Here is an 11859-nt window from a genome sequence, read left to right as displayed (position 1 = left end):
TGGGTAGGGTTGTTGATTTCATGGGACCTCCTCTGGAACCTCCTTTCAACAACAAAAATAGCAAACCCCTCCACCTTGGAAACAATCTAGGACTCCTAGCGTACGGGCCTCTCTTTCCCTTGCATCCTCTGAAGCTTGTGGATCAACAAACCTACAAGGGCCTATTTCCCATGGTGACAATGTGCGTGAGTCTCCCTTAGAGAGTGAAAGCTCATGGGAAACATAGGGTACTTAGCAGACACACGTGGAGGCGGTAGCAGAGATATTGAAACAAACAATGAACTCTGCAGAGATCCCAAATCCTTTAGGTAAACTTTTCAAAATATAAGTTTTTTTTTTTCAGAAAACATTTGACATTTATACATTAATAGGTTGGGAAACTAGAGCGTTCATTGAGCACTGTCACTCAGAAATAAATGGAATATTTATACATTCAAATAAATGTCTGCCATATATAATGAACAAAAGGGAAGCCATAGGATGGAGATCAACCGAACAGACAACAACCAATACTTTTAGCATTCGGCTTCATCCATATAAAAGGAAGCACAATGAGGATTTAAATTATCCATGACCACAATTTGCATATCCTCTAAAGGTTTCCAGTGGCGCTTTGCTAGTTTATGAACCAATTATTTATTTGTTTCTGATCCAGACCAGTTCTTTCAGCGAAAGTGACCTTGTCTGTTGTCTGTTTCCAAACGATATGGTCACTTGTAATGTACATTCCACCACTCAAGCAGCTTCTGGCTTGCCTCCATAGGGAGTTTTTCTTTCTTTTTCTTCTTCAAAAATTATTGCTTGAGACTGTTGAAGTATCCACTGTACTTACGAAGAAGTTGATCTTTCAATTTCCTTTCTTCTGCATGCAGATCAACTTCGTGGAATTTGATTTCGCCACAGCTGAACTCCTCTTCCGAGTATCCACCTCTATCTTCCCTTTCGTCGTAGTAACCCGAAGGGAAACTTCTAATAGCTCCTTTACTCAAGCAATTTAGTTGTGTCTCCATCTTGTTCATAAACGTTCTCGCTTCCTTAAATGGCTATGTTAGTTATAAATGGTACTTGATCAACATCTGGTAGTAGGCCTCCATGAATTGATCAAGCTCGGGATCCACTCCAATATCCATAGTTCCCTAATGGCGTCCAAGCTGATTCTCCTGAATAATCTCATCCAGTACTGTGACAACTTCTGGAGTAGCCCCGACCTTCTGGAAATCCATGTAAGCTGCCAACAGCTAAGGATAGTGTGGATGGCAAGAAATTTTTTATTTCAGAGCATCAATGGAATCGTTAGGGTTACTAGAACAAGCACTATCGATATTGACCTCCAGGGAAGTCACCATCCTGCTAGCTTCATGCCTTCAATTCATACGTCAAGAAGACCAGAAGCTATCATGGTCGGTTAATAATGAAATTGTTGTCTTCTGCCCATCAGCCCGGTGATAATTTTTCGTGTTTCTGCTCGCATGTCCTTCAGGCTATGCTGCAGTAGGAGGAGGAGGCTGAGCCACATTGGGAGCCACCACCACCTGTGTGGAGGACTCTATTTTCTCAGCAAGCTTTGTGGGTGGTGGCGCATCCGAACTAAACAAATACCCCCCTCCACTGCTCACACTACGTCCCATGACCGACTGAAAATTGTCTCACTGTTTGAGATCCAAGAAACTAAAAGATTGGCACCTCTGCAACTAAAATACAAATACGAAATGCCAAATATGAAACTTGAGGTTCTACCTCTATTCCTGTTGTTATAGACTCGAGAGATGTGAGCTGCGGAAAGGAAGATGGGAGGAGGTAGAAAGAAGGAAATGGAGAGGCAGAAAGAAACATTAGAAGAAAGTGAATTTCTAGCGAAGACAATGGGACATAGAGTAGCCAATTCAGATCAAACCTTGTCTTGCTTGCTTCGAGATGTAGCAGGGGAGGGCTTGATGTAATTGAAGATAGAATTTCTAGAAAATCTGGAAGAGGAGCTTTGGGTGATCGTTGAATACAGGAGGTCTTCAACACAGGGAATAATTTCCCTTTTGCAAAACCTTGTATAAGGCAGGAGTGAGCTTACACCTATGTCAATGTCCAGGGCACACAATTCAACTAGAAGTATTTGTTGCTATAAAAACAGGGATTCAAGCCTTTTTGCATCCAGATATCAGTGTCACTCAAACGGTCCCCACAAACGATGTGGAAATATAACATGTCAAAGTCGACTTCCTGCGGATGATTGTAGCTGTGAAATTTGTCGCACCAAGAGCGGATTTTGTAGCCTTTGCATGTATGTTATTTGCAGCAAATTTGACTTTGAAGTGAATACTTGTCCATGGGTGGGCTGTGATACTTGTTCCCACTGAACACACAAATTGTGTAATCCGTGTGTTGTTGGGAAAAGTATCCAATTCGGAATGCCCCTATCCCACTCTAAGAGGTGATAGTGCCTTAGCAACAAACAAGGAAAACTATCTGAGTATTCTTCTTTATGAGATGTAAATAGAGAAAGAAGGATGTAACTAACTGGTGTCTTCTGCTAGTTTGTCGATCCAGTCACTCTCTCTTTTGTTTGCTTCCCGCTGCCTGCTCTTTCACTGGTGCAGCTTCACCCAGTTCCTGCAAGATCACAAGAGAGGAAAACTACACAAAAGATATAGATTCACATTCATAACTAGTTTAGGATCAGATATAAACTAAATATGCAAATATAACAAAACATCATTGAAATACAAGCATATAGGAGAAACTCAAGTAGCTTTATTGATATGATAACAAGGTTCAAGAGGAGATACAACCAAATGAGTCCCGATCCAGCATCTACCTCCCAGCAAAGGAATCCCTTCCTCTCCTCCAACAAAGCATAAATCACCCAATGTACTAATCTCAATCTCAAACCAACAACAATTCTCTGCAAAGTACAAAATTCCAGCCTCCTGAACCTCTGGGTGAGAGATCCATATATAGATGTAAGCAGAGAGGATGAGTCAGCTTATGTTTTGACTTGTGGCTTCTCTCTGTCAGTTCTTGCTTCCACTTGGAGGTTGAGAACCTCTTACTCATCACTAGTCGAATTCATTGAGGCAAGTGTCATTGGAGAAGATTCTGGAAGCTTCTAGGGTCTTTCCACCTCGTTGAATGAGCTTGCCATTTGTCATTTCCCGCTCAGCGCACCCTGGTAGTGCTTCCACCTGCGTTGCAGTGCACCTAGCTAGTGTAGACTCTGCATTTCAACGCAGGCAGCTAGTGGAGCCTCTGAATTGATCCTGAATTGACTATTTCTGAGTGGTTTTTTGGTGGAGAACTTCTGGGAGAAGCTGTCATTGGTTGACCTTGTTCCTTTAGGAGCTGTAACAACATCTTTAGGGACTTTGGATCCCTTGAATTATGGACATTTCATGCTTATAGCTGTAAGGCACAAAAATGTCTATAACACCGTGCCGGACAAATAAGCATAGGTACCAGCCTTTTAACCATTTTTTTGGGAGGAGATAAGAGTTTGTAAACCCTGTAGGTTTTCTACTTAGTTTTATTTCTTGCTTTTGTTAAGTTGGTTTTGGAGAAGAAAATTAATTTTAGTGTCCTGTAATCATTGATCGGGTGGATATGAAATATATCCAATTTGGACAGAAAATTGTGCATCACAAGTTTCTTAAATTCCATGGTATTTAGTATCAATCTTATTTGTTGAATTTTGAATTTACAATTTTAGAAGCAGTTGAAAAACATTGAAAATTGAAATAATGCTGAAAGATTATATATATTTGTTTTATAAAGTTTAACAAAATTTTCAGACTCTAAGGTTTATCATATTCTAGCTAGATGAGTATTTAAACAAATTCTAGTACTGCCAACGTGTTAATAAATTCTAATACTGTCAATATGCCTCTTTGTTGTGATATATATAGTCGTTTAACCTATAGGTCCCCAAGGATTGAAACATGAGAGGGGAAATGAAAGTAGAAGGGTTACCAGAAATGGGTAGTCTGTATAGGAAAATGGATGAAATGTAGAAACACTATGAATTGGTTTCTGGAAACAGGAACAAACATTTTCAAACAAAATCTGCCTTTAATGCTCTTCTTTTGACCGGTCTGCTTCTGTCTATTGAAAAATCAGAAATAAGAGATTTTAGGGCTAGTGGGTACTTTTAGAGAAAGTGTAGGATGTTTTATTTTTTATTTCTTGTTTGGAGCCTTAAAAGAAGTGAAAAATTGGTGGAAACTGTACCAGTTTCTGGAAACATTCAAGAAACTGCAACAGAGTTTTCTGAAAATCGCTGGAAAGTGGAAACTGCCTAAGAGGTTTCTGGAAAATGTCGGAAACCGCTGAACAGTTTCCCAGTATTGCTAAACACTTTTGGAAATGGTACTCGCTATCTGGCAACTGGAAATGTTTGGGACACTGGAAATAGGTTTACAGTCTACTAGGAACAGTTTCCTGGATTCATTGATAATTGGTAGTTGAAAAATTACAACTAATAACAAATTGCTTGACTTAGTTTTATATTTTGTTCTGATAAAAGAAATGGGCAGCCTCTTGCAATAATTTTGTAGTTTGCTTGACTTAGTTTTATATTTTGTTCTGATAAAAGAAAATTATGGGCAGCCTCTTGCAATAATTTTGTAGTTTGCTTTAGTCTTTTTTTAGTTATCTAACATTAGAAGCCATATTTCTACCAGTATTGCTAGAGTTTAGTTGTATCTAAACTGATTCAGTGCTGCTTTTTCAGTTTGTAGCTATCACAATGTTTTTTGTGCTGGCAATTGCATTCTATGCATTTTTTGCGCCATTTTTAGGCAGTGCTACATTGGAGTATGCAACTATTGCGTTTACACTCCTGTGTTTTATTTTTCCTCCTCTCCTTTCTTCTTTTAGAGCAATTTTTAAAATTTATATAGTAAAAAGATTGTTGATACCTTTTGCTTCGTTAATGCCTGAAACTGTCTGAAATCTGAACCTTTTGCAGGCATTAGCTATTTTCCTTCTTTAAATTCATTGTTCTGCAATTGATCCAGCAGATCCTGGAATTTTATCGAACTTTGGTCACAAATCTTTTGAAACAAAGGGGAAGAGACAAGAATTTTCATCAAGCACTTTAATTTTAAATGGAGGTCAAGGAGTTAAGCAATCTCCAGCCTTATCCTCTGGTGGGAGCTCTTTTATACAGTTTGGGAATAGACCTGAAGCTGGGAGAATGACATGGATGAGCCATGAAGACACTGGGAAGAAGAGCTTCGTGAAGGTTGTTGGATGCTTACTTTGTGGGTGGTTTGTTAAAGATGATAACTGTCAGAATGAAGCACTTCCACCACAAGATGCAAAAGATGATGCTTTGTTTTGCACGTTATGCAATGCCGAGGTATTGTGTTGTAATTTTCTTTAAGGTTCAGTTACTGTCCATTTCATTATTTAAGGTTAAATTTTATATTCTAGATATCTAGGATTGTATAATTTAGTGCCAGATATATTGCAGGATAAACATTTGTAAAAAAATGCAGGTAGTTGTCTAACGTATATAGATGAATCTGCGGAATTGTACCAGGGACACTTCAAAATTCAAATAGGTTTCCCATATGGTAGTGCTTTTAGATTATGCTGTTGTCACACTGCATTATATTGGACTCTGTAGAGAGGTCTTCGATTTTGCCAAATGTATGAATAGAATCACATTGAGGTGTGGATCTGTAAACTAATTCTATTTTATGTCACATGGTCTGTGCCAATAAAATTTGGATAAAATTCTCCAGTGGATAAAATTTGGAAAAAAAACTTACTATCGAATTTGTTCATACATATATTTAAATTTTCAAAAGATGTTTAATAACTTTAAGTTACTAAAAATTGTCGAGAGCTTCATCTAACACATATATGCATAAAATATTGATAAAATATGAACCAATATGTATTCTATGAGTGATGATAAATTAGTAAATGCACCATAAACTATGAACCAATATGTATTCTATGAATGATGGTAAACTAGTAAATGCACCATAAACAAATTGATAATGAACAAATATTAAGCATGATAAATAGTAAATGTGACCAAGGGCTTTGAAATTTAGTGAACATGAACAAATTTCAACACATACCTTTTAATTCACCAAATTTCAAATTTGGCAACGAAATTCGGTGACTCATCATTCATGTTACATAGATTCTATCTAATGTCTTGTGATCAGGTACTAATTTTGTAATTGAGAACATTGACATCCTATGTATGCGAAATTTGTTCTGTTCAAGAGAACAAAATTTGCATATGTAACATTGTTTCATGTGATTAATCATGGGAAAATACTCAATGCATGAAATGTGTTTGTCATGTTAAAGTTGAATTATCATGCTATGTTCCAATGAGTGTTTGTTTTACTATGCACTTGATGTGTTTTTATTAACACTTGTTTTCAATCACTCATTCTTTTAGATGCGTGTATTATGTATGTGTGTGTATGTATGTATGTGTGTGTGTGTGTATTTATGTATGTATGTGTGTCTATGTGTGTATATGTATACATATGTATGTCTTTTTCCCCAAATGTCCATATACTAACCAGATACATACAAAAAGGTCTACTGACCAAGACTTCATTATGCAAGACATTATGCCACAATAGTAGCAAATTTCGAGTGAAGTAGAAAAACCACAAGTTAATTGAAACCATCATGAAGACATATAGTGCCTGGAATGGTTGGATTGACTAGAGTGGAGGATTTGGATTGTTGCAGAGCTGCTCCTCAATGCAAGCCAGTTCTTCATGTTCTTCCACCCCCAGCGGTTCTTTTTTTTAAGTTTTTTCTATGTAACAAAGCACCTCACCCTCCATCCTATAGGCAAGTGTAAGATATTCTTTAGGAATCAACGTTGTTCATCAACAAGGCTCGAAGCCATTACAACAATATACTTGATATGAGCTCAACATGTCACTTGCAGGAATTGAACCTATAGGAGAACAATCATTCTTTCCAACCACTCAAGATAAACCCAATTGATGTCACACATACCTAATGATTTACTAAAGCATTCAATAAAATATAATAGTTAGTGTTTTTCCTTTTAATATTTGTAGCATATTTAGCATGGAAAATATGGCCAGAGTAAGATTCTAGTTTTTGAAAGCTATGGAACTGAGTGGTTTCCTTTTCTCATATTAATAATGAATGAATATGCTTAATGATGGCAATTGTAGCTTCCTTACCTTCATTAAAGTTTTGTCAATATTTATAATTACTCTTGCAATGTTTTGTAGCTAGATAGCGTTATTTTTATATTAGTCATTATTTATGCTTATGTAATGCAGGTGCACAAGTTTAGTAAACACTGTAGAAGTTGCGACAAATGTGTGGATGGATTTGATCACCATTGTTGGGTGTGTAGTAACTACTGTATATAATGATAGTTGCACAATGAAATAGATTTTTCTTTAATTGATGCACCATTCTATCCTTTCCCATCAATGATGTTAATCCCATTTTATTTTGTCCATCTATCTATTTTTTTGAGGTTCGGATTGGTCTTTCATTAACTTGTCATTAGGTTCAGAGAATTGATACCTAGGGATTATATTAAGCTTGTTTGATAATGACTCTTTTGGTTCAGAATCTTGGTGTTTGAGAGACCACCTTTATTTTGTTTGCAGTGGCTGAATAACTGTGTTGGAAAGAAGAACTACATAACATTTTTTGCTCTTATGGCTGCCAGTCTTACCTGGGTGAGAATAAAAGTATCTACTTGAAGATTTATAAAGAGAAATTCAGTTGTTCTAAGAAGTATTTGGAAGAAATATATTTGCAGTGATCACAATTTTTATATTTCTGTGCATTCTCCATTTCTGATTCTGGCTTGTAAATTGCAGCTTCTACTTGAAGGGGGAATAGGAATTGTTGTTCTAGTGCATTGTTTTGTTGATAAAAGAGGCATTGATATTTAGATAACAGAAAAGTTGGGTGATGTATTTTCACGGGCCCCATATGCTTTTGTTGTAGTATGTCTTCATACAACCCAATATAATTAATAGGACTATATATTTGAATGCTGTTAGCTGCCCAAGTTGCTACACTTTTTTAATTTCATAATGATAAGCTGAATTTAAGCTTTTATCTTCTCAAGCTTCTAGACTTTTTAATTTTATAATAATAGGCTGAATTTAAGCCTTTGGAGTGCTATGTATTCTTCAATAAGTTTGCATAAGTGACAATTTTGGATGCATTGAAAAGTTTACTCATTAAAATTTAAATATTTTATGTATTTTTTAGTCAATCGGGTCATTGAATTCAAATGGGTCTAATCTATGGCTGAGTCCGAGTTGACCCTCGACTGATTTTGAGGCTGAATTAGAGTTTTAAAACAATGCTAAAAATATACATGCCAAAAATAGCAATTATGACTCCTACAAACCAGGAGTTCCAGAATATTAAAATAATTGCTTTAGTTACTAAAAAGAAGTCTTGATACAAATCCTTACTAAGAGGACATCAGAACTATTAGGGTGGGTGAAGGATGTGTTTCAGCATTGTGACCTTGATTGGGATAGGGAAGCCCTCATGAAGGAATTTGATTGTGTTTGGAGGATATTTCATGGAAGTGAGGACTCCAGGGGTAGAAAACTGTTTTGGAAGTCTGAAGACTGAAGCTGCTCATGAGGCTGCAGTTTGCAAAGTGTGATGCAACATTTCTTTCAAGGTTTGGTTTCTCCAACACATGGAATTTTTTTTTGATATATCAATTCTTTTGATGCACAAGATTCAATTGGTAAGGCTACCATGCCATCTAATGGTGGTAAGAGTTTATTACAGATAAAGAAATGATATTTTCTTTGAATATAGGGTTGACTATATTTGAAGGTTAATTCTAGGTAAATAGGGTTACAACAGACATAAGAGAATCCACTAGAGAAGAGTAGTGTGCATTTCTAGGGTTTCAAATGATGCAGGAGAGAAATGGGTGTAGGATTGGAGGAAGCATCATATGCCAATGTTTCCTTAACATGCATTAAATAGAACTGACAAAATTGTGGGTGAACATTGGTTAGAGCTGTGACAAAACTAGGCATAGGGGTAGCTAAGTGCATTAGGTTTGCAATATGGAAAACATAAATGGTAAAATTCTTAGGTGTAGTTTCAACAGGAAAAATTGACATGCATAGAGAAGGCACAATTTTGGTGAGGGTGCCCACATTAAGGCCACAAAACTAATGGATTTCACACATTTAAGTAGGCTAGAGAGGAACTTACAATGATACCAGGTCAAACACACACAAAATTGATAGGAAATATTTGAATAACTCGTGTGGATTTATTATATTCACAAGATGTACATATTAATACATAGTTTTATGACCCTTGCTTTTCATATTCCAAGAGGTCACTTGGACTTCAATGACTACTGGAATTCCTCCCCACCAACCCTAACAGATTAGGTATCTAACAAAATTTTATACTAATGGATTCAACTTGCATCTACATGAAACACAAAGGAGGAATCCAACAACCTTTTTCAGAACCCACTTAGCTTTTCTAGAAACTTGGAAGTAATACCAGAAATGGTTGCAAACTACAAAATGCTTTGACCATTTTACCAACAACTATGTTAGAAATTGATGGAAATTTTTATGCGTCACACAACTTCAAATTCTAAAGCAATTCACTCACAAAAATACAAGGAATCAATAAATACACTTCAACTTAACATGCTCATCAAAACACAGAGGGAGATACACAATAGAAACACTTGACATTTATGACTTCTTATCATTGCAGGGGAATACTTAGCTACTCGATCAATCATTATAGATAATAAGTGACTGAGGCTATTGGGAATTAGGACTTGTAATTCCATCTAGCTGACTCTACTATCTAATAACTTACTGTAGTGAAATACAGAAAGAGGAAAACAGTAAGAGAACCAATAGAAACACTCAACATTGTTCATTCAGGGAACAATATAGAAACAACACAAACACATAAACTATGAAACTATCCACTATCGAATTAACTATCAATGAGACCTATAAACTAACAGAAATAACTAGATACAAGCTTTATATACGATATTGATAGAAAAAAGTACAACCATCATTTAACCAACTAACATTGTATCATATAATAAGAGTTCGTCCAGTGGGAACAAATATCATCATCTATTGAATCAACAACACATCTCATGCTATCAATGCACTAATCAAAAGTACGACCTTATCATCAATCCCATCATCCACTCACAAACCCACCTTTACCAAGACAGACATCTCACAACACTCACCTACAACCACTGAGGCTCAGATGAACATCAAAAACTCAGGGCTAGACTCTAAGATCAATTACTCTACCCCTACCTTTCTTATCCTCTTAGATCATCCCAAGGAAAACATATCTCATGATTAGAAAAAAAAAAAGCAATCCTTAGGAAACCAAGCTTGTAGATATAAATAACTAAGGAAAGTGAGAAAGTTGATATAGAAATAATCCATGAGAAATAGATACCCTGGTATCAGGACCTTAAACCCAGCTCGACACGTTTTGATTTTGAAAAGCATGGATAAACACCATATCACTAGGGATTACTTACTTACAGTAATAGAGTAGCTTAATCTTTATATCTATATATTTGGCTTATCCCTTTATTATATCTTTGACACCCATACATAATATATAAGAAGTATCTTTAGACTTTTTACACACCTTATGTAGCGGATTTTACCAGCTGCACTAGATTCATTCCTAGGAGATATAAAGTCTATTGATCATACTTCAAATCTTAAGTGACGAGGTTTGGCTCTTTACTCTATGCTCACCTTTTCCTATGCTTATGGATCTGAAACACCAAGTTATGGTTAGAATGTTCAATGATGGGTATTATTGTGAGATTATTTGCCCAGTGTGCTCCTACTAAATTGAAAATGGTTTTTTTCTATTTATTATTCGGGCCAAATATTGTAACAACAACACTAGTGCATTAACTATGCTAAAATTTCACTTTCTTTTTAATTTGACCATGAATACCTCTTTTACAAAGCAATATTTCTTAGCTCTATTTACGTTAACGGTTTGATAAGAACATTTCTACAGTCTCTTCACTGAATTTCTTAAAGTTTTTACATTTATGGTTTTTGAAAAAAAAATGACTAACATTTTACCCTGGCTAAGTAAGGATTCTTTAAATAACCTTCTAGGTTGGTTCCTTTTTTGTTCCATCTAAACTTGGCAAAGTGTCATGAATTTACATTGAACAGTGTAATAATCTAATCTTTTCCATAAACAATCAAGCCAACTCTTTCATTTTGCAAATTATCTACTAGTTTTGGAGATATTCCTTCAAATTTCAAAATCTAGTCTTTTCTAGAAACAATCAAGCCAACTCTTTCATTTGGCAAATTACCTACCAGTTCTGGACATATTCTTTGAAATTTCTGTGCTGAAGGTGTTGGATTTAGGTAAGTGATGCAGAATGCATACCTACAATTCTATTGTTCACCTAATAGACCAATGCAAATTATAGACAAACTTGGAAGGGTTGGACGTGACTGTTCCAACAATACTCTTATTGGCCCGCAATACATATATTCATAACACATACCTACAATACTATTGTTCACCTATTCGGCTAGTGCATCTTGTAGGAAAACTGTTAAATGTTGGACTTCGTTATCTCAAGTTAACACACCAACACTAAAGATGAAACGTATTATGTGCATCCTTAGATATGTTTGAGATTACAAGCTAATTGCTTAAATAAATGCATGTATAAAACTTCTATATTAGCAAAATAACCATCAATATTTTTTTCTAGCTTTTTGGGCTGAATTCACAATAGTATGCTAAAAAGTGTCATTTCAATGTTTGGAAATTAGGATATATAAATGTGAGATATATACT

At 35.7% G+C, this 11859-nt stretch overlaps 2 pseudogenes; one reads left to right on the top strand and one right to left on the bottom strand.

Annotated features, from left to right (window-relative positions):
* Positions 1-515: 515 nt before the first annotated feature.
* Positions 516-1352, bottom strand: LOC149229367 (homeotic protein knotted-1 pseudogene; annotated as a pseudogene).
* A 2998-nt stretch (positions 1353-4350) lies between these two features.
* LOC149229366 (putative protein S-acyltransferase 19) lies at positions 4351-8000 on the top strand (annotated as a pseudogene).
* The last annotated feature ends 3859 nt before the right edge of the window (positions 8001-11859 follow it).

This window comes from Pinus tabuliformis, chromosome J, assembly GCF_031772625.1.
Source record: "Pinus tabuliformis cultivar Carrire ecotype Pingquan chromosome J, CPIR1, whole genome shotgun sequence".
Taxonomy (NCBI): Eukaryota; Viridiplantae; Streptophyta; class Pinopsida; order Pinales; family Pinaceae; genus Pinus; species Pinus tabuliformis.
The sequence above is the reverse complement of the archived record's forward strand: the minus strand, read 5'-3'. Positions and strand labels throughout refer to the sequence as shown.